Source organism: Poecilia reticulata, linkage group LG19, assembly GCF_000633615.1.
Source record: "Poecilia reticulata strain Guanapo linkage group LG19, Guppy_female_1.0+MT, whole genome shotgun sequence".
NCBI lineage: Eukaryota > Metazoa > Chordata > Actinopteri > Cyprinodontiformes > Poeciliidae > Poecilia > Poecilia reticulata.
In genome coordinates this window covers 20,900,855-20,907,295 of record NC_024349.1, presented here as the reverse complement: position 1 = coordinate 20,907,295, position 6,441 = coordinate 20,900,855, and positions in this window count along the sequence as shown.

Genomic DNA, 6,441 nt, shown 5'->3' with positions numbered 1-6,441 from the left:
TATGTGTTGGGAATCAGATTTTTTTTTTTTTTTTTTGCTTAAGCATGAGTCTTTTGTCACTAAAAATGGCATTTACGGGGTTCAAATTTCATGAATATCTTTGTGTAGAAGGTATAAATGACATTCATAGGAAATGCTGCAGAATCATGCTCATACATAATATTTATGTGACAGTCCTTGAAAGAGCGTGTTTTAGTGTCCAAGGAACACAGATGGAGCACAAAATGAAGGGACCCCAGAGGGTTAATACTGGTTAATAATAACTTCCATCAGCAGCACATGTGCAAAATTGGTGTGATGCAGAACAACATTACCTCTCAAAGCCCCCGTCCCCTGAAAAAGTTATTTTTTTTCTTTTGGTCCCGTCATCCATTACCCGTGTACCAGCAGAGGCGTCACATGGGTGGCCTTTGTTACTGATTTTGCCCCACACCTTCCAGTAACGACTTGACAACCAGACAGTGTTTGCACTTCCCACCCCTAAGATCCCCATCCCTCTCCTGACGGAGAGAGCTTTGCAGCCGTGACAACCAAAGTGCTGCTAGCATTAATTTTCACAACAGATGTGCTGACAAATTGCACGGTGGTGTCTCAGCCTGTAATTGTGCCTGACTCGTACTCCTCGGCTCGTTCAGACTGTACGAAGCGTCGGAGTGTTTGGGCCGGACCTTACCTCACGTTACCCCCCCACCCTCTCTGCCTCCAGCGCCCCCCTCCCCCCCCATCGTCCCCGCAGCAGCCAGCAGACTCGAGCCGCCAACCAGGACGGCTGTAAGAAGAGCAAGTCGGGTTTTGGCTCTGGCTGGAGGACGGAGTAATTAGCTTTGACACAGCTGACGAGTTGCTAATTAAATGTTTATCTGACTCTGGCATCTGTCATAAAACAAATGTCTGCTAGCTGCCTACAATCTGTGGATTATCCCAAATAACTGGGGTCAGGTCCCGCTCGCTGGGCGCAGGGCGCACTCTGAGCAGCCAGCCGAAGAAATAGCAGCTTCTGTCTGCTTTTTAGAAGCTCACTGCACTCACAGTGGCAATAATTATCTCTGTTCACACTCAAGCTGCACTCATTTATTTCATGTTTAGAAATGTAATCTTTAAGATCCTTATTTGAAGCTATGTAATTAAAATTCTCTCTCTCTTTTTTTCCCCCACTTTTCCTTGAGATATCTGCTTACCACTCATTATAACAGAAGGAATTTAATGGCTCCTGTTACGATAGGAGAACGTTGTGTTATTTGAGTTTGTGGATGATCATTTTAAAGAATTGTGCATAAAAATCTACCCAGCTTTCTCCATCTGTAGGAAGCTATTTGACATGATTTCCCCTCCTCACCTGTTAGAAATCCCAAATCTTTCGTCAATTTGTTGACTGGACTATTTAATTCATATTTTATTATTATTTTACTCATTATGTTGTTTAGTGTCTCTAATCTGGTTCTTAGTTTAAAACTTTGACTTCGCTTGACGTTTTGTCTTGTGCATCCAAAGAGAAAGTTCATCATTTAAGGAAAAAAAAAGAAATTTAAACTTTTACAATGTGTGTAAGGAGGCTAGAAAACACAATGTTCTTCCATTAATATACAGTATATTATTTTATATTTACATGATCACTCAAAGGAGTTGCTGCCCTCTGCAAGAGCACTTACATATGAAACGGAATCATTTAAAGACTCAACAGGTGGCTTTTCCAAATAGAAGTAGCCAAACATTCCACATTGTTCACATGTTTTTATTTATATTTATGTTTATTCATACTTATATTTGTTAAGTAAACAACTATGAAGCTTGAATCACACTCTGTCACAAAAACACTTATAAGGTATTTAAAGTACACAAAGTTAGATGAGGAAATTTAAATGTTTTTAGTACTTTTGTTTCTATTATTTCTATTACTATTATTAAGTAAGGGCTATTGAAAGTGAGAATGAATAAAATTTTGTGGTTTACACCTCAGACCAGTTGATGAGGGTGATACATTGAGGTTGTAAGCTGCCAATAAACTTTGTAGAAGAAGAAGAAGAATGAACCTGATTCAAATAATTAGATAATTAGAAATATTTTTGTACAATTTGACACTTGATCTTGGTTTGTTGGGCCAGAGAAACATGGAAAAAGTGAGATACCATCCCTCTGCACCCTTTCATTAAAACGGTATGACAAAGTAGTCTATACAAAATACAATTCAAAAATGATTTGGAAGTAGTTTGAAGAGCACAATGAGTCTGAGGTGTTGATTTATCCTCCAAATCTTCCAGATCCCAACTCAGTTGGGAATCTGTGGGGTACCCTGGAAAATATAAGTCGGAACCAGCTCTTCTCACCTAACAGCTTGTAAATGACGCGTTTCAAATGCTCTTTAAATGAGAAATTAAATTAAAATCACATGTGAGTAATTCATGTGATGAGCTCTTAACACTCATGGCAGCGACCGATGTAAACTGTTACATGAGAGAGATTCATAATTCTGGTGGCGTTCATCATTTGTCAGCCATCAGAGAAGATGTGGCGTCTTGTTCAGGCGTTGGAGCTACAAGCTACTGGAGCTACTTATGAGTGAATATGTGCGACGTTTTGGGAAAATTGTTGTCGACTGTAGATTCAACACGCTCGAATGACAAATTTTTATGAATGCTGAGTCTTCTTGAGGAGTGAGCTGCATTGTCTGAAAACAAACAAACAAAAAAAAAAGAACAAAAACATCATCCTTGTTCTACTTCCTGTCATCGTCGTCTTCGTTGTTTTATCCAGTAGTAACTTCCGGCTGTGGAGCATCTGACTTGTATGGGGAAGAAGTGTTTCAATTGCAGTTTTGTGAAATAGATCTATTTTCATACAGTCAAAAAAAACACTTTTTATCAAAAACATGAATTTGTGGCGCGTTTGTGGACTACGCTCTTTGTGCGCCGCTGCTGAAGTCTGAAATCAAAACGTCTGTTTAACATTCAGACACGACGATCTGAGTGTTCTCACTGACGGCTCCGTCTGGCCGCAGCAACAAAACATCCCAAATTAAGGCTTCCCAGCCTCGGTTCATGTTTGCTAGAAAACGCAGCGCCGACAGGTAATAAAGTAATGTTTGTGCATTTTAAGTCGTTTGGGAAACAAACTCATTATTTTCCTGGTCAACGTCTTCAATCCGAGTTGAGTATCACATCTATCCTCTGACACTTTAAGCTGCTCTCTCATTCATATTATTCAGTTTGATTGCAGTCGCATATTTTCATTTAAATGCTGATGGGCTCAAACATCAGTGTAAATTGAAAAGCCAAACTTATTACTGTGGTTTCTTTTCCATTCCTTGGTATGTTTGGATACGGCGGGGGCGGAGGGGATGGAAGCCGTCTTTGTTTGTCATGCAGATTCAAACCCATGGATTTCTATGAATGTAAAAAAGGCTCCAAACTGCACTGACCTGCATTAAAATCCTCCGTTTTTTTAAATGCAGATGTCAAACTGAGTCACAGCTCAGGCCAGCGGGTGCCAGGCATCCTGCTGAAAGAGCGAGTTGGCATGTGAGCGATCGGTTCACGACACACCTCAGGTTCGCGACCCTCCAACTGCTTCAAGTTGGCAGCCTGGACCGTAAACGATACCAACCTTTAGCAGAAGCAGTTCCAGAAGTACAGAAACTCTTGTGTTAGGAGTTGCTACAGCTTAGAGAACAGAGACAAAGAGATTTTCACTCCCAGCAAAGGCACAAAGCAGCACAACGCAGCCTTCTCTGCCAGCCTGCAGGGATGTTTTCTTAAAGCTAGGTTCTGTGAAGTGACGACCTGCAGTTGTTTGTTTTACCTGTGGACAAACTTGTAGGAACCTTACAAAATTATTGCATTCAGGTGTTTCGCTCTGTTCCGTGGCTACAGGTGTGTAACGAGATCAACCCTACCATCACTAATGGTCCAGTCATTAAATCTGCTTGTCTCTAAATGCTCCACAGTGAGCCATTTGAGGTATTATGACCAAGTGGAAGTGATTCAGAATGACAGCAACTCAACCATGAAGTGGTAGACGACATAAACTCCAGGAGGAGTGAATGCTGCAAGTCAATGACTAAACGCAATCTGCTGGGTTTCCTTGGAGAGAAACTTTGGAACTACTCTGAATAATTAATTGAGCTTTATTGCACTCTTTGATGACTGGAATCTATTTGAATGTATGTGTGATTGAACTGAAATTACTTTGTTTTTTGAAAAGTGTCTCAAGACGACATTTGTTGTGAATTGGTGCTATCTAAATGAACTGAATTTAATTAAATCAATTCACAAACCAGAGTCACCAGATGCTGAGTCACTGAAACATTTTGCCAGACATTTTGGAAAATTTCATTCGCTCAACTATCTGGGAAATACTACTGGATGGCTCCTTCCACATTTCTGTGCTCTAGTGCACAAAGCAAGGCTCATAGAGGCGAGGATGGTGAAGTTTGCTGTGGAAGAACTTGGACTGGCCAGCAGAGAGTCCAGATCTTGATCCAATTGGAATGAATTAGAGTGGAGGCCTTCTTGTCCAACATCAGTGTCTGACCTAACAAATGGTCTAAAATGACTACCAACTTACTCCTGAACTTTGCAGAATCGCAGGTAGAGTTCTGCTTTTAGAACATAAAATATTATAACAAAAATAAAATCCTGTGGATGGCTTGGAGAGAGCAGTTAAATGGACGAGAAGAGATTCTGCAGATGAAGACGTCAGGAGTGAAATGATGAAAATCCACTCTGGGTAAACGGTCCTTTATGAAACCTTTGTCATTTGTTCCTCAAATTGTACAATCAGCGGTATCCACAGGGGAGAGCATCTGACCTTTGGTGTTCTAATGTTTAATTTGCATTTCTGATGTCTTGCATTTCACCCATGTTGCTGACCTTTTTTAATAAACTATCTTTGAATTTTTTATTTTTAAAGGTTTTGTTGGCTCTAGTGGCCTTTATTTGAAAGTAGTTTGACAGGAAAAAGGGTAATGAGAGAGACATGTGGCAAACGTCGCCAGGCCAGGAATCGAACCTACGACCACGAGGACTAAGGCCTCAATACATGGTTCATGCTTTGCCGCTGCACCACCACAAATTTTTATGTTTGACTGAATAGTACAGACTTTGCCTGTTTTGTAACAACCAGCTGATTTTATCCACTCATCTTTTGTTTGACCAAATGTGCAAGAATAATTTTGGAAAAAGTCCATTAATACGGTTTTGTGCTTGAAATCTTGACCAATCCACATGAACTGAACCATATACGACGTAAATGAAAATGTTTTTTTATCAAGGCAGGTCAACTTCTGCCATTGCTCTGTTACATTGTTTTGGTGACCACTAGTCTGTCCAGTTTAAATGCCGTTAACCGATTTATTCTGCATTTTGTAATAATTATTATACTATATTAGATCTTCTTTTGGCAGTTCCTAAGAGACAATAAGGATATCAAGAGAAAAATGGCAAGAATTTTCTGTTTCAACTAAAGTATCAGCTCAGGCTCCTAATCCAGGCTAATAAACTTGATTTCTTGAGGAAACCTGTTGTAGGCCCAGTTTGTGTGTGAGTTTTGTTGTCGGCTTTTTTGCATTGTGAGTTTTCAGAAATTGTTCTTGATGGTCTAAGAACCTCTTCAGGTTTTAACCTGCCTCCTGCCTAATGGCTGCTGGCAATAGATACCAGCAAACCTAATATAGACAATAGATGGATGGATTATATAACTAAATTATGGTTTTCAAGCTATACTAATGTTTTTACATTTTATATTTTGGCTTGATCTTTACTTGGTACAAAATTACTTGAACTTTGTGGTTTTGTACAATTTAGGTTAGATTTCAACAATTTTTACTTTCAAAACAACAGGTGGGATGTAATGACAAATAACAGACAGCTGCCAGATTTGCTAAAATATCCATATGGGATGCTTCCTCTTCTTTTAATTAAAGAGAAGTTAGAAATTAACTGTCAATAACACCTACTCACAATAGTACTTTGTGTGTCAGTCATAAATGTATCTTTGCTAAACAGCTCTACTAACACAATTTTCAAGAGACCTTCATTTTCCCTAAAGGTGCGTTCACACCAAACGCATTTTGAGCGTCAGGCACGTCTGGTTTACATTCAATGTCTGTGGAGACATTGAATGTAAACTAACCTACTAACCTAACCTACTGCAGGAACATTTAAAATTTAATTTAAAATTTAAAACATTTAAAATTTTAATAGCACCTCACCTTAACTCCTACAGATGCCGTTTTACTTCTATCCGCTCTTGTGGCCAATTTTTCACATTTGCAAACCAAATAACTAATTTTATTTACATTACATACCATTATTATTCAATTGAACAATCTCAATTTAGCATCTGCATGAGGTTGTATTTTTTTTATACAACTGTAAATAAATTCAGAAAAGTAAATGAAGAAATATCCTTTTTAACAGATTTCTATAAACTTAGACTTTATTGATT